This window comes from Tursiops truncatus, chromosome 5 (assembly GCF_011762595.2).
Source record: "Tursiops truncatus isolate mTurTru1 chromosome 5, mTurTru1.mat.Y, whole genome shotgun sequence".
In the NCBI taxonomy this organism is placed as follows: domain Eukaryota; kingdom Metazoa; phylum Chordata; class Mammalia; order Artiodactyla; family Delphinidae; genus Tursiops; species Tursiops truncatus.
Window position 1 is genome coordinate 39,124,338 of NC_047038.1, and position 22,212 is coordinate 39,146,549.

Here is a 22,212-nt window from a genome sequence, read left to right on the forward strand (position 1 = left end):
AACAAATTATTATAAACTTGATATTACATGTATGTTATCTTACAGTTATGGTTCAGAAGTCTGACACAGGTCTCAATGAACTAAAATCAAGATGTCTGGAGCTTCTAAGAAAGAATCTATTTCCTTGTCCTTTCCAGCTTCTAGAGACCACCCACATTCTTGGGCTCATGGATCTCTTTGTCTTTCTTCAAAGATAGCAGTGTTACATATTTCTGACCATTCTTTTATAGTCATGTCTTCCTTGGACCACAGCTGGGAAAGTTTCTCCCCTTTTAAGGATTAGATTTGGTTCATCTGTATAATCCAGGCTACTCTCCCTACCTCAAGATCCTAATTTATTCACATCTTCAAAGTCTTTTTTGCCACGTAAAGAAACATATTCACAGATTCTGGGCATTAGGGCATGAATAGTTTTGGGGGTGCACATTATCCTGCCTACCACACCTCCTAATTCATTTCTTTTATGTTTAGATTTTTTAAAAATCTTGATTCTCTGAAAACAATGCAATCTTATACAACATAATATAAACATCCTTGTATAACATAATACATGATTCCTGAAAGCTGACGCTAAACTTTTTTATTTTTCAGTAGAATCAATGGTGAAAAAGGTGTAAAGTGAAAGTTTCAAAGATGGTTACTTATTCTAGTAAGCAAACACCTATATAGTGCTTACATTGTGCCAGGTGCTATTCTAAGCACTTCAAAGATGTTAACTCATTTAATCCTTAAAGAACAGCTCAATAAACTAAATGCTAATATTACTATTCCCATTTTACAGAGAAGAAATAAGGTCCAGAGAAGTTTATTAATTTATCCAAATTTACCAATCTGGATTTACCACCAAAAGTGGTAGAACTAAATCCCAAAAGAACATTTCAGACATTCTTCTCTCCTCTGAGAAGAATGCTCACTGCATCCAGTGACAAAACGAACAGGACTCAATGAATACTCAACCATAGAAATGGCATTTAGAAATTCCTACAACCTTTAGTTTGAAAAATAGGAACTTGAGTAAATGACTATTGGCAACAGCATTTCTTAACAACTATTTAGTAAGGGGAATGTGAAGCTGAAGAAGAAATGTTGGGTGTTGGTTTAGTCTAAACATTTAATTTAGGTTTAGGATCTGTTTTAGGTAATCAGACTGTCATCAAGTGGGACTCAGTAAGTCTGAGCTACAAATAAGGCAGGACCATGGAAGGTTCCATTGTGACCCAGCCTCAGATAGTTAGGGAGCAGGTCCCAGATGATTGTAAGCTCAATGCTTAGGGGTTGTGAGATTCCTCTTCAGAGGGGTTGATGTTGTTTGGAAAGACAGTAAAGCTAAAATCCAAATATTAACCCAGTATTTACTCTTCAAAAACTCCCAGTAGAAGTCCAGTAAAGGACTTCCCTTGCTCAGCACTTCTCTGTATAAGTGTAATGTACATCTTCAGTGTCTATTTATGTTTCTACTTATTGCACTGTGCGCATTTAGGCAAGCCATCAAAAATCCCTTCTAGAATAGGTATTCCAAGTCAAATGCATACTCTCCAATGTCATTCTTATTGGAAAGACACTGATGAAAAGAAAATGAAAGCAGAAAAACAAACACCCCTGGATCAATGTGCCCCTGCCAAGTCCTCTTTATCGTCACAGAAGCACCTGGAATTCATTTAGGTAAAAACAACAACAACAACAACAATGAGTAATGAGTTCTATAATTAAAATTAAGACATTTCTTCTCTTTCTGCTTCACTGTTATTGTCTGACTGTTTGGGGTACATTCTACTTGCCCCTCTGGATTCACTCTCTACCCTTGTCCACTCTGCTAGGAATCCTGGGAAATAGCCTTGTGTGGATTGCATCAAATAAGCTCCTTATCATCTGGCTTCTCTTTGGACTTGGTCAGTGGGATGCACCAGCAAAAAAATAAAATAAAATAAAGGTAAAATGAAAGGGAGGTGAAGGGTATGTATTCCTGTGGTCCCCTCTCTGCCCAGTTGCAGCTTGACAATGACCAAGTTCCTCTCTGGAATACAGCAGCTCCTGTGGGAATCCTTTCCCTATAGCTTCAATTTTTACTGGGTTCCCATAACTGCCCTCTCCTCTTCCCCCTAAGTGTGCCTGAAGTACCTATCCTAATCTAGACATATTCTAGGTGCAAGAGATGGAGTAGAGAATAAAAATGAGAAAAAAATATCCTTCACTGAGTTTATCATCTAATGGGAAAGACAGAAGATAAACAAAAACAAATAAATGAAATAAAATATGCCAGATGGTGGCCGATGTTATGAATAAAAACAAAGCAAGGGAAGTGGGCTAGTGAGTGCTGGGGCAGGGAAAGTGTGACTATTTTCAAAAGTTGTTCCAGGAAGGCATAGATGACATTTGAGTAAAAAATTAAAGAAGGCAAAAAGCAGTTCTGAAAATATGGGAAATAACAATAGTCCAGGTAGAAGGAAAAGTATGTATAAAACCCAAAACAAGAGCACTCTTGGTGTGTCCAGAAAACATCAAGGGGCCAGTGCAGCTGGAGAAGAGTGAAGGAGGGGACAGTGGAGGTCTGGGAGGTCATGGGGGCCATTCATGTAGGGACAAATTCTAAGGAATTTGGTTTTTATTTTGAATGATGTGAACCTCTTGGAGGATTTGTGCTGAGGAATTATATGATCTGGTTTACCTTTTTAAATATTCACTCTTTTGTCTACAGGACATTCTTTGTTATTGTGTGGAGGGGAAGGAGAACAATAAGGAGTTATTGCAATAATCCAGAGAGAGACTGTGATGGCTTGAGTCAAGAAGTGGAGGTGGTGAAAAATGGTCAGAATCTGGATTTATGAAGAAGGAAGAACCAACTGAATTTTTAAATATTAGTCAGGGTTCTCCAGGGAATAGAACCAATAAGCTCTATCTATCATCTATCTATCTATCTACCTACCTATCTATCTATCTATCTATCTAGAGATTTAGTTTGAGGAATTGGCTCACAATTGATCATGGAGCCTGAGAAGTCCCATGATCTGCCACCTGCAAGTTGGATGCCCAGGAGAATCAGTGGTACAGTTCCAATCTGAGTGTGAAGGCCTGAGAATTAGGAGAACCAATGGTGAAGGTTCCAGTCCAAGTCCAAAGGCCTGAGAACAAGAAGAGCAGATGTTATAAGTTCCAGTCCAAGTGTAGAAGACTGATGCCCCAGCTTACAAACAGTCAGGCAGAGAGTATCTGAAGAGTGAGAGAAAAGAGTTAATAATGGCTCTGAAATTTTTGACCTGGCCAACTGGAAAAGTAAAGTCTCTATTCATTGAAATTAAGAGATTTTTGTAGGCACAGCTGGGGGTGGGCTGGGAAGTAGTAGAAAGTAAGTTCTGGATATGTCAAGTAAGAAATATCTCTTTAGCCTCCAAGTGGTGATGTCAAGTTGGCAGTTGGACCTACAAGACAAGGAAGGGTTCAAGGGAGATGTCCTGACTAGAGATGTACATTTGAGATTTGCCAGAGCAGGGATGGTACGTGAAACCCTGCATCTGGATGTTATCCCCTAGAAAGCAAATCTCAATGAAGAAAGTACAAGGTCTGAGGCTCTTTTAGATGTCTTGAGAATGAGGTGGAAAGAGCCCAGTCAACTGTGAAGAGGCTGCCCAGAAGGAAACCAAGAGAGTGTGATGTAGAAGACAAAGGAAGAAAGTATGACCAGAAGGAAGGAGGTATCTAATGTTTTAAGTGCTGATAAGTCAAGCCAGATGGACTGAAATTTGTGCATTAAATTAGCAATATAGAGAACCTTGGAGAAAGAAACAGGAGTAATATCTGTGGATTAGTGAGGAGATCAAAATGATGGGTTGAGTTCAAGAGAGAGGAGGAGGAAAGAATCTGGAGAGTGTGAATGTTGACCACTCATTGAAAATTTAACTGTAGATGAGGACAAAGAAATAAGGTAGTGGGAGGGAGGCTTGAGAGGGAGGGGATATGGGAATATATGTATACATAAAGCTGGTTCACTTTGTTGTATAGCAGAAATCAAGACAACATTGTAAAGCAGTTATACTCTAATAAAGATGTGAAAATAAATAAATAAATAAAAATTAAAAGCTAATACATTAAAAAAAGATATGGAGTGATGATTGGAGGTTAAGATGTAGAATCAAATGAGGATTTTATTTTTTGAATGGAAAATAAATAGATCATATATAATTTAATCAGACTGATCCAGAATGAAGGAAAAATCGATGGTGCACAAAAGAAAGGAAACAATTGCTGGTTACATTCTTGAATAGACAAAATAAGGAGACACTGACAATTGGGCAGTAAAGCACATTGGCTCATTGAACCTGGTCCTGGGAAAATCAGGATTGAATTATTTAGAGTCTTCTCAGCATATTAATGTAGGTCAATAATAAAAGATGATTCATAACCACTTTTGATGTATATACAGCTATTTGGGAATATTTTTGCTGAGTAAAAATTAAAATATGCAGATGCATAGCTCAATAGTACAAGAGAAACTCTTGGGCTAGGAGACTTTATTCTGGCTTGACAAGGATCATCAAATCAGGAAACTCCTTTTACATTTTGAGCTCTAATCTGTTCTTCTGTATTTGTTATTCACTGAGCCCAGTTCTTTCAGAGTCCTTGTGGTGACACTTTCTATATTCTGTGACAAATTTTCTGTGCTCCCAAGTTCTGTCCACTTCAGGTTAACCATCTGAGATTTTCCAAACTTTATTTTCATTTCTAGACTCTCCACAATTTCAATCATTATCCTCTAACCATGTTTCTCCTTGCCAACATCATTTTTGGTGTAATCCTTGGAGGTAACAGCAGGATCTGAGTTTGACCTAACCAGCTTGTATTAGATATAGCACTCATTGTTTTTTTCCTGGTCACCTCATTTCCATATGTGCCCTGATGTTGTATTCTAGTTCTCTTGATATCCATTTTAAGCTAAAAGCTCATAATTCTCATCTCAGTGCCATAGTAATATGTTGAAACATTACCCTAAAGACTATACCTGCATTATATCATCTAACACTGTCAATCACCCTGTGGAGTGTGTATAGTTAATATCATTTTACAAAGAGAAAACGGAGACTCAGCAAGCTTAAGGGGTGTGCCCAAATCCTACAGCAGTAATCAACCTGGACAGATCCCAGGTCTGTCCAGAAACCTGGCTTGCCCATTGCTCCAGGCTGCCCCCAAAATCAATGACTGCCATGCAGATATGGGCAAGGCAAGAAGAAATACAAAATGTGATTATGGAATAGGTGAAACAAAGCTAATTCTGCTTTACAGGGTTACGATCATTTCAGAGATCCTCAAGGTAGGGAGCTCATCACTTCTCATTGGTGGATGTAGCATAAGTATGAGAGCTGGAATGAACCAGGAAGTGACCTCATTAGAAGGAAGTGTCTGGTTAGTTAGTTAGTTAGTTAGTCATTGCTTTCCTCCTGTAGCCCAAGGACAACACCCTGGTACCAATGAGCCACCTTCCTGCCAAGGGTGTGGTAAGAAACAGAATTCAAGAGCTACAAGTCACTACTCAAGGGAACAATTTTTGCCTCATATCTGTTAAAAGTCAGACTTTAAAATGGCGCTTTCTGGATGGAATTTCCTAAAGCGATAGGTGAACGTGAAGGTACTATAACCAGAGTTTGAGTGAAAAAAACTAGAGTTACACAAGCAAGTGTTTACAGGATGCCCAGAGGTGATAGAAACTGCATAAGGTACTAATAAAGCCATCATAATGGAAGAACATTGTGATTTAGCCTAAAAACAAATCCTTAAACACTTGGAATTTCAAAGATAATAATTACTGCTATACCTAGTGGACTTCCTGGTAGCCATTCCATCCTAAACGCATCTTTGCCCCCCAACCTACCTCTGGCAGCTCTCCTCACTTTTCCCATCCTTAATCCCACCTGAGAGGCTCACCAGGGCTGCAGTGAAACTGACAGCAACATTACAAAGACCACAGCAAATTATCTCTTGCATCAAAACAGCCTTGTCAAAATGACAGAAGGACAATGTCCTGCTCTGGGAGGTGTGTACAGTTCAATTCAGACCTGTGGATCAGAGCATTGGGAGATGGGTGGAGACCCCAACAAGATTTAAGCTGCTCACTAGGGTAAGGTGAAAGCAAGTCATAGGGCACAGTTTCCCAGGTAAATGCCAGGAGCGTAAAAGCTACAAGAAAATTCACTTGGCAGGGAGAGGATGATACTGAGTCTAAATCCTGCTAAGTCTGATCACAAGACAAGTGAGAAAGGTAAATGCTCAGGAGAGGAATTGAGGGAAGTGAATCTTCACATTTTCAGCCATGTCACTCCTATGACTCTTTCCCACCTCACTGTCCAAGCCAGCCCCACTGGAGGTAGAACATTCCCTGAAAGGGCTCTGCATGGGGATATCTCTGCGTTTTGGCTGAAAAAAATGCCCTTTCCCTTTCTATATCTATCAAAATGAACCTTAAATGTAAGCCACATTCATCTTGAGTCCTTCTCAGATCCTTCAAGGCAGAACTTCAACTATACTGCAACCACTTGTACAAAACTCTCCATCCTTCATGTGGTTTTAGAAAGCTTCGAGCTTTGGCCAAAACTGGATTTCTGAATGGACCTGAGATGTCACCAGGTATATGTCACTATCTACATTAACTATACAAGTTTTTGCCCTCACTGTGCTTCAGTTTCCTTGTCTTCAAAGTAAGAGATGGATGAGATGATGCATGCTGAGTGTTTAGGGTAGGGCTTTGTACAAACAGCACAGATGTGACTTGCACAAAATGTGAGCCATTTGTCCTCATCTTGACCCCACCTCCCTTGTGTACTTTGGTCCACCTTCAGGTCAGGGGGTCTCATTGCACTTTTAGGTGTTCCCTTGAAGCTATGCCAGTATCTGCATGAAACGGTTATATATATTTCAGTTGAACTGAGTACAATATTGCTACTAAAAATTTCTCTTCTGTAACAGACTAATTCTGTTGTTAGAAGGAATTTGATGAGTACGGGTGATCCAGGCTGCATTAGTTAGCTAGGGTTGCCATAACAAGAAACCCACAAACTGTGCCTTAATCAACAGAAAGTTCTGAAGGCTAGACATTCAAGATCAAGGTATCAACAGGGTTGGTTTCTCCTGAGGCTTCTCTCCTTGCCTTGTAGATGGCTATCTTTTCCCTATCTCTCGCCATGGCCTTTGTTCTGTGTGTGTCTGTGTCCTAATCTCCTCTTCTTATTAGGACAACAGTCATAGTAGATTAGGGTCCATCTGTATAACCTCAATTTAACTTAATTACCTGTATAATGACCTTATCTCAAAATACAGTGACATTCTGAGGTACTACAGGTTAGTACTTCAACAAATGAATTTTGGGAGATATAGTTCAGCACATGACATAGACTATTGTCAAAACATACAAACCTGGCTGTTTTTTTGTTTGTTTATTTGTTTGCTTTTTTCTAGAGCTGCAATAACAATAGAGCATGAATGACAACTCAAAATTCTTGCAGCTCTATGAGCTTCGGCAGGGGATGGGGGGTGGGTGTGGACACCTCTGCATGAGACCAGATATGCCTGGGAAACTCAATGGCTGAGGGAGTTCTAGGAGGAAGGAGATGCAGGAAATGGGGAGACAGTAGTCCTACCTACACAGTGGACCAGAAAACAGGCAGCTGAGTCATGGGAGGTGTTCCAATCTGGCCTTCTGGGGGGTGTACTGAGTTGGGTGAGGAAAGTGAGAGCTCTAGACTTAGACAAAAATGAGTTCCTACTCTGGCTCTGCCACTAACTGAATACAACATCAGTTCCTTAACCTTAGGAAGATTTTTTTTCCTTCTGTAAAATGAGCTAATGATAATACCTAACAGAACTATTATGAAGTTAAGTAACATAATGTATTGAATGCATTACTTATAGTGCTTGTTACATTCTAAATGCTTAATGATTGAGAATTATGAGTATGATCATTAGTAATAAATTATTATTCTTATTCCTATAATTAATACAATTGTTATTACTTTATAGAATAGGAATGGCAAGCTTGCTTTTCTCCCCATCATATGAACCTATATTTTTACTGCTGTGGTTCATACTCTTCATTAAGTCTCTCTTAGGGAACCAGTGTCTACAGAAATGATGGCACAGATCAGTGGGTGGAAACTGATAGCCATGGAGGAAATCTTTACAGCAGGAAATTAGCAAATGCTACTAAATCAAGTTTTTTTTCCCCTTGCTGTTAAACATTACCAACACTTCACTGAGATGGGAAATATACCCAAGAGCTCTCATCTCATCTACTCCCAATGCCACATGGGTTTTTTTGAACTCTGTAACAAGCACTATCTTCTTTTCCAAAAATTCCACCAAGCCCTACTGAAATCTCATTGTCTGACTCTCTGACTCCTAGTTTCTACTTGGATTCCAACTGTCTGTAAACTCTTTGGGATCAATGATTTCACTGGGTGAAGAGACAGTCTTGGGTATTTGTTCTCACTTCATGAATCTGCCTTGTGGCCTGTTCTTCTCAATAGCCTGTGAGAAAGTAATTGTTATGAACTAAATGTGTCCCCCCAAATTCATGTATTAAAGTCTTAACCCCCAATGTAATCAAATAGCCTTTGGAGACAGAACATTTGGAGGTAATTAAGTATAGATGAGGTCATGAGGGTGGGTGCCTCATGATAGATTAGTGTCCTCATAAGAGGAGGAAGAGACCAGAGCTCCCTCTCTACCTTGTGAGAACTCAGTGAGAAGGGGACTGTCTGCAAGCCAGGATGAGTATCCTCACCAAAATTCTAACTAAGATGGCACCCTGATCTTGAATTTCCCAGCTTCCAGAACTGAAAGAAAATAAATTTCTGTTGGTTAATCTACCCAGTCTGTGGTATTTTGTTATAGCAGCCCAAGCTGACAAGACAGTGATCCACTGCCCCAGTCTGCACTGAGGAGTCCAGGTCTCCAGTTTTGGTTGCACTGAGGTTTTAGTCACTTGGGAGACAATTCAGTGAGGAAGCAGTTGTGGAAGTCCACAGAAGACATGGTAATTTGTTTAGAGTGGAGTGAGTTAGCAATTTAGTATATATTTTGAGGTTAGAATAGACAAACTTTGCTGATAGTTTGGATATGGTCTGAGAGAAAAGAGTCAAAGCTCCAAGCTTTGCCCTAAGTTTTTTGTTTGTTTGCTGGAATGGATTGCCATTTGCCGAGCCGGGGAAAATGGGAGGATGATCAGGTTATGAAGAGAAAAGTCTAGAGATCTTTTGGAAGTAGAGAGATTAAAGAAGAGAGATACTCATGAGACATAAGGAGAGAAGTCATATTGGAAGCTGGATGTCCATGTGTGGAATACAACCCCCTCTCCAAATTCTCAAAACCTGCCAAGGACAGTGCAAAGGCATGGAGAGCCCTGGTCTTACCAATGAGTTGATTTTAAAGAGGTCTTGAGGATGTGTGCTTCTCAAGGGAAGAAGAAAGGAAATAGGTTTAGAGGTGTGAAAGGGCATGAGCAGATTAGGAATTGATATTTGTGATAAAGTTACAGCATGAAGAGTTTGATCCTGAGCTTGGATTATCACTGTCTTTTCATAAAATCACACCATTAATTAATTACTTAATTCAACAAATATTGATTGACTGCTTATGGTATGCCAATTCCTAAAGATACAGATTTAATTTGAGTAAGTTCTAGAATCCTCTTTACCACCTAAGATTATTTCATGACAAAAGGTTATAATTTTTACACTATTTCTTATTTTTATCATAGAACCAAAATTCAAATATATTGATTACAAGCATTTATTGTTCTACAGAAAATGATCACAGCTGTCCATCCTAAAGCTGAATAACCCCAGTGTTAAAGAAAATGCTATTTCTGAAGACATCGATTAGAAGGGTATTATTTATTGGGGTCAGTTCAGCTTAGCCCACTGAACAACTAGTGTTTTTCAGAGTCCCATGCACTATTTTACAGATGTTCTGTCCATATCAGTCACACTGTGAATGTCAGTGTTCTCTATCATTGGAGGTGTTCAGGCTTACCTAGGCTGGATACCTTGTAGGAATCTATGGCAATTTGGTATAAACATTGGAAACCCAGAATGACCCCATGGCATTATGCTAAGTGAAATAAGTCAGACAAAGAAAGACAAATACTGTATGATATCCCTTCTATGTGGAATCTAAAAAAATACAACAAACTAGTGAATAAAACAAAAAATAAACAGACTAACAGATATAGAGAACAAACTAGTGATTACCAGTGGGGAGTGATTACCAGTGGGGGGGAGTAAGGGGGATAAAAGGGTTATTATGGGATTATATGAAATCATGTGTGTGAAACTTTTGAAAATTGTAACCATGACAGAATTTAAAGAAAGTTTCATTCAATGAAAAATAAATAAATGAATAAATAAAAATAAATTTATTGTGATTTCCAATAAACAAGATAAAATAAAGAATGACCCCATGATTCAAGCATCAGAATTAGGCTGATGGTTTTGCCATTCTTGAGACTGAGCTATGTGGGTAGACAAAGGGAGAGTGAAAATGATGTGTTGACATAATAGCATTTCAAATTTGAAGCCCTTTGGGGTAACTAACTGGAAAGACCTCGTTGGCATTCGGATGTGCAATTCTCAAGTTCAAGGTTGGTGATAAGGAATACCAGAAAGCAATGGAATCACTCATAGGGAGCTTGTGAAAAGAAAAAAAAAAAGGAAAATGAAGGTGAGGAATAGAGTTCTGGGAACTATCAACCTCTCAAGAACGGGGAGAGTAGAAGCATCCCATGGCTGGTGAAGGAGGTATTCTATGCCTTTTCCACCTCTCATTTAGTGACAACAGCATCTTGAAATGAGTATCACGAACCAATTTACAGATGAGAACATATTAGCTCAGAAATCTTATGGGACTTGTCCAGGGTCATAAAGCTAGTGAACAGTAGCCTCAGCATTTACCCTTGCTCTCAGGAAAACTATTAATACATCAATCCTTGTATTTCCATTTGTCAACCCTGACTGTCACAAAGCCTTTTCTTCTATCTGAAAGCTGAATTTCTCTCACTTCTAGTAAGTTTTTTTCCCTTTCTTATTTTTGCCCCTCCCCAGACAGGAGGTGATTTTTCAGGATGAGAGACGTTATTTATTATTTTTTTTTGAGAGACATTATTTTTAATTTAGACTGGAGAATTCTCGAAGGCACAAAATGGGCCAGTGATATAAGTGAGGGAGTAGCATACGCACAGCACACATGCTACCCTGCTCCTCTCTGCATAGCTGCAGACCAGCTCTTCCTTTGATATCAGTATTTCATATGGTTAAATTCAGGTAGGCACCATGTCACTTCCAGCAGAGAGCAGTTGTACCATGCATATCTCCCAGTTATAGGAGAATGTCTTATAGCTCAAAATCATGGATTTTTAGTGGACAGACATGTTCAAACCTGGATTCACCACTAGTATCTGTGTATCCTCGGGAAATTTTACAAACCTCACCAAAACTTATTTTCCTTATCCTCAAAATGAAGAAATAACCTATAACTAAAATGTTATTTATTAAAAATAATGTTTGTAAAGTTACTGGTACAGTGTCTGGCTCAGAGCAGGCACTCAAGCAATATAATCTATATTTTTTTTTTAAAAAAGACAATGACTAAATATAAAAATCAGCAATTCTGGAGGTGAAATGATCCATTCAGTTTTTCCTCCTAGAACTGAGGCTATAAGCAGACTAATGATAGAATGAAAAGCCCAAATGAGTCCTAGATAAATGTTGCCACACTTTTCCCAGTTCTAATAGTTGCAGGTCCAAGCTTTGATGAGGCTTTGATGTAGGCAAATGAGGGAGAGGTTACAGGAAGTGGAGATGCATCACATTTTCTGGAAACTGCATAGTTAAAGGAGAAAAACTCTGTGCTCTTTGATATAGGTCAAGCATAAAATTTCAAGGTTAATTAGAGTTATATATAATATGAAAGTCAGGCTACTGCAAAACTAAAAACTCTCTCTAAGCACAAATTTACTGAACACCTATTATTTAAATTAGCTGTTTAAAAAATGTTAAAACTGGAATATTCTGTAGAGACCATCTAAACAGTGCTAAGATGGCCTCAACTGAAACACTCTTATCAATATGGGTACGATAATTCTTCATATCTCAGAGTGTTGCTTACATTGTAGAATGGTTAACTTTCCCAGTCTCACCTACTAAATGCCATGCCAATGTGACAATAAAAATGCCTCCCCACTTTCTATATGCCCCCTGGGGCTCAATAACACACCCACATGAGGATCTTGCTCTCTCTGACCCTTATTTTTCAGATGAGGTAAGGATATTCAGAAAAAGAAAGTGTCTGACTTAAGGTCAAACAAGTATTTCCTCTTGTTCTTAAAGCTTGGACCAGGAAGCTTTTCAATTTCACTGCTATATCAAGTCTTAGCAAGTACATTAAATTATTAAATTCTTTGATCAAATCAAAATTCTCTTTGAAAATCGGAAACTTGGAATCCATCAGATGCAACCTCCTCGTTTGGCCAATGAGAAAATGAAGCACAGGGAAAAGGATAACTTGATGGATTAAATTCAGTCTCTGGGAGAATGGTGATAACTCCAGCCATTACTGACAAACGGATACCTCAGTGAAGCTGGTTTATGATAACGTATTAATGGAGTTGACAGTGACACTGGAGAAATACAAGGCCTGCGTAACCATATGTTTCTAGTCTGGAGGAAAGGGTTGGTAATAGTGGCATAAATGAGGATGTTGTCAGGAGGGAGATAGCATTTTGCATAGAAAGAAGTATAGTTGATACCAAACTGATATCCAAAGACCAAAAAGACGAATTTGAGGGCAGCATCTCTGGTATTCAAACATTTATTCACTGACTTAATATTAACAGTAGTAATTATGGTAACTGTCATTTTTCAATACCTTACTGTATGCCAGGAACATTGTCTTTCGAGTTTGTGTAATTCTCATTCCGTCCATATTACAGCTCTGGTTTTTCAGTAGGTAAACTGAGATTCAGGAAAATTCAGTAACTGTTTGAAGTCACACAGAGAGTGTCAGCAGAATATGAACACTCAACAAATAGGTATAGAATTTTTTCTATATGTCACTCTCCGGAACACCTGTTAGGGATATACAGTTAAGAAAAGATCCTTGCTTTGGGGGACTTGGGCCCAGTGGGAAGGTTACTGTGAAGCAGACATTCTTGCCATGGATTAAGAGGGCTCACTGAATGATGGAGGCTGGGTGATGACGGAAAGAGATTTCAGGAAAGTTTTCCTCCAGGACTCCTGCATTAGATTAAGCTTGAAGAGTGAGTAGACATTTGTCAGAGAAAGGGGGAATTAGGGTAATGAAAAGCTGGTGCAGGGAGAAAGCCAGAACTTCTTAGGATGGGTGAAGACCCAGAAGCCAGAAACAAGACTCCTCTGTGGAACTATAGCTTTAATACCTAAAGCATGAGCCACTTGTTTCCATCGCAGAGCTTGGATATACTTTCCCCTGCCCAGGTGACTCCAGGATAAACAGCCTTCTGGAACAAGGCCTCAGGAACAAAGGAGACACGAGCAGTGTGGGTGAATAGAGGGAACCAGGGCTATAGGGTCATGCACCTTGGTTGTGAGTCACCTCAGGGCTCTGCCTCCCTTGGTTCTTTAAATATCTGGGAGCTGGAATACCACGCAGAGGGTCAGAGATGGGAAGCAGGCAAAGTAGCGTGTTCTTATCCAAGAGTTTACCTGGCCTCTTCTTTTCTGGGCATTTTCTGCCATTTAAAAATTGTTCCTTCTCCTCTGCCCTCTCTCACTTCCACTCTTTTTCTGGCTACCTTGTCCCCATTCATGAATCTATCTGGGTGTCTATGCTTATCCATTCTGTCCTTCCATCAGAGTTTAAGCACTGGATCTGCCACTTCCTGACTGTGTAATCCTCGGAAATCACTTAACTTCTCTGGGCTTCTGTTTCCTCATGTGTAAAACGGGAAGTCTCTCTCGTGGAGGGCGGAGGATCACATTTGAGATGTGAGAGCTTGCTGCAAACTGTAATGGGACACACAAATAGCTTTTGTGATCAATATCATCATCCTGAGTTGATAGTTAAGGATAACCATACCTCTTAGAGTTCCTAAGTTGTGTCGCTTCCTGTGTGTAACTGTGAAGAAATACAGTTATTTGCATTCAAATACAAGTTTAAATCCCTCCCGTCCAAAAGCGATAATAACTACCCCAAATGAATTATACATTTTCTAATTTTAAAAGGCTGTTTTATGGAAATGAGGTTATTTGTGCTGCATGGTATGTTCTTGTTGTATCAGTGCAAATGCCAAAGGGTGTGATTTATCCAGATGACACCACCGATGGGAGGAAAATCTAGGGGCCTGGTTTGTATCACATTCTAAATACCCTGTAAATGTATCACCTGCAAAGCCCCTCATGAGGAGGAAAGAGTAATAACCATTGTGGGGATGTCATATTTTTTCTGCTGAGCTTGGTGACAACGATTTGCTCTCGTTAACCAGTGTGGAATGAGTGGTAAATCCGGAAGAAATGTGATCTCATTTTCAAAGATTCAATGGGAGCTGATTTGTATGTACAGTCCAATATAACTTTGTGAATGTGAGTCTTATGCTGGGTTTATAGTCACAGTTCCCCAAATCTGAGTGTGTAAATCCAATTTGCATGTTCAATTACATCCATTTGAAAAACACTCTTTAATAAAATTGCCATGTTAGTTTTCAGAGTCAGTGACAATGACCACCACTTGCAGTCGTGGCTGGCAGGAATGGCTGTCATTACTAGGGTGTATGTGACTTCGAGGCCAGTAAGAAAATGCCTACAAAGCCTGCAGTTACTCCTTGGTCTCAGTCACACACTCAGTATCTGTGGGTTGGGGGGAAGAGGATGGGACGGGAGCAGGGCTGTAGCAGAAAAGTTTCCTGAAAACTTTCTCATTATTCATTGATGAATAATGCCCTTTCAGATGTAAAATAATCCCTAGGGAAGAAAAAAGGCTACAGAAAAATACAAAATGCTAATGATGCTTTTCCCATGAAGTGTAAATAAGCACAGATTTTTTTTCTTGTAAGAAATAGGGGGAAAAAACAAAAACAACTTCCTCTGGGAACCAACTTATAATATATCTTGTGTGACACTTAGAAGTTGCTTCAGCTCTTGGGGTTTGCATATTTTAATAGTAAAATTCGGAGTTTGTACTAGTGATGCTCAAAGCATAGCAAAGGAGCCCCTTTCTTTTTGAATGAGGATTGGAGCCCCTATGAATAAAATGAAGAGAACCAGTATTTAACTAGTAAAATTTACTTAATAACATTGATAATGTTTGCTTATTTTAATATCAATCAATAGGAGAAAAGAGGCAATTCTAATAAATGCAACAGCTATAAATGTGCACCTTTTGGCCAAATTGTGATAAAAACTAGACGGGACAACATGACCCATGACTGAGGTCAAAATTTTGCTCTTACTTCCCAGCCCTAATATGAATCTTGAACCTGCACATTCAGATGACTTTAAAAGAAAGTCACCCAGATCTGTGGAGCAGATGGTTATGGAGATGTTGTGGAGTGTCTCTGGAACTCAGAGATGGTCACAGAGGCCTGACCATCTGGAAGGCATACTTTGGGCCCTGTCCAGGTATATTTACTGCACGGGAGAGGGAAGTCCTTCCTGCACAGGTATAAGAAGTGAACAAAGAGGATGAGAGGACACCATTATGACCCCAATAAGGCAGAGCCTTCCGACACAGAAAAGTCCATGATCACTGGCACACTATAGCCAAGGTGGTAACCCTCTCCACCCATCAAGTAAAACTTGGAGAACATCAACCTTGCATTTCCTCCTCCAATACAAGTGTCTAGTGTGGGAATGGTGAGTACAAGGACCATGATACTCTTTCCAATACCCCTTGAATCAGCAGAGTAGTCATGATTCTTTCTGATTCTTCCTTTGTTCTCCAAATCAAAGCACTTGAGAGTGAAATGGAACATTACTGTTAATAAATCTAGGGCAAGGGCACAAAAAAGAACTGTTTTTACCAAACCAGGATTCTGCCCCCTTAATCTGATGTTTTTCACAATCTCAAGGACTCTGTGCTCCCTCCAGTGACACCCCAAAATGGCACTCTTCATGTCCTCATATTTCCTACCAACTGCAGTTTCTTCAGGGATCATTTTTCCCTGGTACCCCTTACAGTGACAGGGATTTACTAGGTTCTCAGCAAATAGTTATTGAACTGAACAGAAAATTTTCATCCCCTACACAAAGATGCTATCTTCTACCACTACTTAACTGTGTGTTATAAACCTTGGTTGCCTTGTATGTACAAATGAAAATTGCAGTATGTCTCCTGAGAAAAACAGTCAGGCCCATTTTCCAGACCCTAAAGTTTATTATATGGCTGCTGCTTTTCCTTTTCTTCTTCTTCCTCCCTCCTCCTCCTCCTACTCTTTCTCTTCTTTTCTTAATCTATCTCTGTCTCCTTCTTTCTATTCCTATTCTTAATCTAAAATTTTAGCAGTCGAGTCAGGCAATGAATGATTTCATCTGGGTAATACAAGAGTGATCCAGAAATCCACAATATGATTATAAGGATAATTGTGATTTGTAATGATGTGATAAAGTAGTAATTTTTCAAAATTCTCACACATTTCTTTCCATAGCCCTTTCTTTTTGGATCCTATGTGTAACTTTGATTACCTGTTTTATAATACTAAGGCACCCACTCAGGCATTTTTATCCCTGGGAGAGATCTATGTCTTGACTTGGCCATAAATCAAACACTGAGGTATCACACTAGGACTGCTATATAGGTACCAAGCACAGATAAAAGAAAGTTGCATCAACTTTGCTTTGCCCAGGAGTTGCTTTTCTTAGATTTCATAATCATTGTATCGTTCAGAGTTCTTGGTTGCAGAAAACAGAATTCACCCCAGTTTGTGTAAACAGCAAGATTATCTATAAAGGGACATGAATAGCTCACTGAATTATTAAGGGGACTGAAGAAAGAGAATCTAGGCTGAGCTTCCAAGAGGGCTTCCAGAGCCATTCTGCAGAACTGGACCACCAAGGAAAGGGCTGCACTTGTTTGATTAGAGAAGCTGCTGAAATAGGATGTTGCTGCTACAACGACTAACTGTAGAATGGTACCGCCTCTATCACAGGAGATGGAGAGGGAGATGAGGAAATGCAGGACTAAAACCACAAAAATTCTGGGGGGAACTAACTATAAAAATGTCAAAATTGTCTAATTTCAGGTGTTCTGTGATACTTGTTTTATCTCCTACCCCTTTTCACATTGCAGAACTCCAGCTGAGGATCTTGCCCTATTTATCTGTATGTTCCTTTCTATTAGCCATCCTTCTGCCTCCGTTACCTCAACACCATGCTTAGTTCGTCTCACTGTCTTTGTGTGACCTGGTCCACTCTATTGAAATCTTTCTGTCTCTCTCTTTTTCTCTCTCTCTGTGTCTCTGTCTCATCTCTGTCTCTTTCTTTGGTATTCAACTCCATTTTATAGCACCAAGTAGTTTTTTTTGTTTTGTTCTGTTTTGTTTTTTTGCGGTACGCAGGCCTCTCACTGCTGTGGTCTCTCCCGTTGCGGAGCACAAGCTCCGGACGCGCAGGTCCAGCGGCCATGGCCCACAGGCCCAGCTGCTCCGCGACATGTGGGATCCTCCCAGACCGGGTCACGAACCCGTGTCCCCTGCATCGGCAGGCGGACTCTTAACCACTGCGCCACCAGAGAAGCCCAGCGCCAAGTAGTTTTAAAAGAGGGAACTGAATCATCATAAAATGCCCTAGAGAAATCTAATCATGGTTTTAGCCTCACATCTAACTTTGGTATATTTGCCTAGAACATTATTCTATCAGGCATACCCATTCTTTATCCTGGATTCTTTGGAGATGCCAACTTTCATCCACCAACTTGTCCTTCCCATACTGCTAGTATATCCAAATGAAAGGCAGCTAGCTATCTAGGGCATCCTGGGTTACTTTTGCCATCAATTAACTTCACCAATTCACCTTTGCCAGCCAGGCAATTTCAGGCTAAAATCAGGCTCTTTGGATTCTATGATTCATTATGAATTTTCACTTATAACATGCTCCTAATTCTTTTGGCTTCTGGTCTGAGTTATTTGCTACTGTATAAAACCAGGTGGCCCTTTAGGCCTGACATTTGGCCCTGGTTCTGCAGCTCTGAACTTTGACTCCCTTCTTGACCACAATTAATTTTTCATCACTTGATTGTGCTTCTTTCTACCCTTATAGAGTACTTTAAATTACTAGCTCACACTGCCCAGTCAGGCCAGTCTGTTCACTATACCTTAACTGACTTATTCTCATAATCCATCTACAATCCCAGGTATCTTCTTGATAGATTCAACCCAGAACACCCTAGCCTATAAAAGAAACATTACCAATGCTTCCTCTAAGCATGGTTAACTTAAATGAGCTTTAAGACCTCACTCAAATAGTATCTTCTCCAAGGGCTAACCAGATTACCCTATTTAAATTGCTAAGATCTCCCCCAGCACTCCTGATGACCTTTACCCTGGTCTGCATTTTCTTTTTCCCCTATTATTTATTGCTTTCTAATATATGATATAATTTTATGTATTTATTATGTCAAAATTGTCTGTCCTACCCTACTGGAATATGACACCATGAGGTCAAGGTTCACTCTTGTATTCCAAGAGCATAGAATAATGCCTGGCACATAACAGGCAGATAATACATACTTGTTCAGTGATTGAAGGGTATATCTACAGTTCTGGCCTGAGTCTTTCTCTTTGAGCTAAACGGTGGCTTCTGTTTCTTCTTTGAAATTTGTGAGTCTCCTTGTAGAAACTGATGATCAAGAAGATGAATAAAAAGCATGTGATAAAAGTTTATGTCAAATTTCTCTGCTATATTAAGTAAAATAATGAATGCCTGCAATTCTCAAAGACTATTGGAAGGAACTTAAATTAAATAGTGGAAGATTAACCAGACATGACTTGTGTGGACTTGCCTATAAATGAGCAAGAAAATTCTACTCTGTACAAATGGTGTCTTTTCCACCCTGAGATTTGACCAGGCATAAAATAGTTTCTCTAGGTTAGAAAATTTGGGGTTCACATTAATATAATGCTACCATAAATTACTACTTTTCTTCTCTACCTTCTTTCAAGTATATACTCCATTTTATTTAGTTTGAATGAAGATTTCTTTAAGCAATTTAAGAGAATAAAATGAAAATAAAGGAGTCAAAATATTTACAAGAAGATTAGCAACCAAAGAATGTGTACTTACCTGTTGACAGTCTCCCCTGTCCTCCAGCGGCATAGCAGGAAAAACACTGTGTTTTATTCACTTATTGGTTGGGCAAGGTAATTAAATTATGTGGGACACAGGCTCCTCATCTGCAAAATGGGAGCAATAATAGCCCATCAAGTTACTGAGTGGGATAAATGAGGATACATATAGGAAACTCCTGGTACACCATCTGTTACATAATGTACAATAAAAAAAATGTTAGTGAATACTGCTTCTGGATTTGAGTGTCAGATGTTCATCATTCAATTTAAGCCTCATTGTGTGTCTCATAAATTTGACCTATGGGCTTGCTCTACCCATGAGGTCTCCCTCAAAGTTCTCCAAAATCATATTCACATTAATCATCTTCATCTCTCACCATTCTTTGTCTTGTTGCTTTATGTTAACTTAAAATCTTCCTATTTCTTTTTCTACTTTTTTATTTTTGTTGCAGGGGGTCATCAGAGACTTGTGTTCATAAAGCAAAACAAAAAAAAATATTGTAGGCACATCCAGGCTTAGCAGGATAGAATGCCATGATCCTTTGGTCATGGCTGTCACTGGCCTTGCACAGGTAGAGGTGAACACATGCAGGACATTGGCCAACATAGACTAGGATGAGATAGACGTAAAGGGAAGAGGAGAGAGATGTCATGAAGAGAGATTTCAGCTGAGGAGAACCTAAAAACCATTGTGAAAAGTCAAGAAAAGATATTGCATTCAAAGTGATGAGAGACCAGTTTGATTATAGAGAGGATTTATGCTGGGGAGAAATCGATTGTACATTGGGAGGAGTAAGGAAACGGTAGATTTATGGGGCATGTGAATATTAGATAAAGAGGATGATATTAGCTGCAAATAGAAAGGTCCATTTTTAAATCACTCTGTGAATGGAATAAGAAGATGGAGAAAAGCTCATCTTTTACTTAAGACAGTCTATAAAAGCTAAGAGCAGAGAATGGGTATTGACAAAATTAATGAGTTCTCTCCCCACCAGTCCCTTAGCTCTTTGACTCAGACAAGGAACCAAATGTGTCCCACGGAACTGAGGCCTGAGGAATAAGAAGAGAGACTCTGACCTTGTCAAAATGCATTTCTGTCTGAATTGGGGCAAGGCTATTTATCTTGTGAGATAATCTCTGCTCAGGGTATGAATATTTCTTTCTTTGTGAATGTTGGTGACTACATCCTTTCAGAGACAACTCCCCAAAGATGTCATTCTCTGAACAGAGAAAGAGTTGTTTTCACATACAGTACTGTAAATTCTGAGTCTGTTCAGAAGAATTTAAATAAATCTTCTTGACAGAGTTTCAGAAACCTCTGTCAATTAAAATGACAACCTATTCTCTTAAATCCACAGGCTCATAAACAAGGACTGGTTTGTTTTAATCCAACAAAAGATTCGCTATCCTTTCCCAGTGTAAAAGTCACTGGGACTTTAGAATGCAATAATAATTGTTCTTTCTAACTTCAGACAGTGGCTTGTTTTCAATTTTTAGCAGCATACCACAGACATCTATTAAGACATTAACATGCAAGCTTCATCATATATTGTTTTTATGGTTAAAATTTTTAAAAAAAACAATGAAAAAAGCCACCCTCCTGTGATATTGGAGTTAGTATTTCCATTTTGCAGACTAAGACAAGACCTTGGAGTTGTTTAATTTTTAGCTCCAGAAATAAATACAGAATCAATGTTACTTAAGTCTAACCTTATTTTCTTGTTTTATAGTTTAGAAAAAATATCTCTACTTCCTGTTTTCAGAACACATTTGGGGACTGACTTCTTTTCTTTCCTTAGCAAACACTGTACTTGATGTCTGGAATAATTCTTCACTTCTCTGTCTTTCTAAATCTTACCCATACCCTAAGGATAACCTGGATTGTCAACTTGTAAAAATTGTCTTGGTTTACCCAGGTGAATACTGTCGCCTTCACCTCAGGACTCTTCAAGACTCACTGGGAACCTTTCATTTCCTACTTTTTATGTGCAATGATTTGGATACTTATTTAGTCTGCCCAAATAGATTATAAGCAACTCCCAAACAGGGACCAGGCAACACCTTATTTTATAGGTTGAGTTGCATTCCACCCCCCAAATACTAATGTTGAAATCTTAACCCCCAGTACCTGAGAGTGCAAACTTATTTGGAAATAGTGTCATTGAAGATGTAATTAGCTAAGTTAAGATGAGGTCCTGCTAGAAGAGGGTGAGCTCCTAATTCAACAAACTGATTAGTGTCCTTATAAGAAGGGGAAATTTGGAAACAGACATGCACACAAGAAGAATATCACTTGAACGCAAAGAAAAACATCAGAATGATAAGTCTATAAGCTAAGCAACGCCAAAGATTGCCAACCATACACCAGAACTAGGAGAAAGGGACGGAACAATCACAGTCCTCAGAAGGAATCAACCCTACAAGCTCCTTGACCTTGAACTTATAGCATCTGGAGCCAAAAAATAATAAATTTCTATTTTTAAGCCACTCACATGTGGTACTTTGTGTGACTGCAGCCCTAGCAAACTAAGCCACTTACCATCAAGGTCTTGCAAATTATGACTTTTTATGATATTGAGATTCAAAATAACTGAATATTCTAACAAAATCTGTGATACAAGTAAGATACATATCACCTTCTCCCTCTGAACCTTAATATCGTTAACTTAAAATTATATCAATAGCAATGCTTACTTTGTTTTCTTCACTTTTTGTGAGTATTAAGTATGATCACACATATAAAGATGTTTTCTAGTCTGTAAAGCACCAGAAAAAAATGTCAGTTATAACTATTTTTGTAGACAGCCAATACATCTCTGTTGACAGGCTGAATATAGGGAAATTAAATGTGCCTGGTGTGGAAATATATTCAGACACTATCATTAATGATGACCCCAAAAAACACTGATCCTGAGAACTTT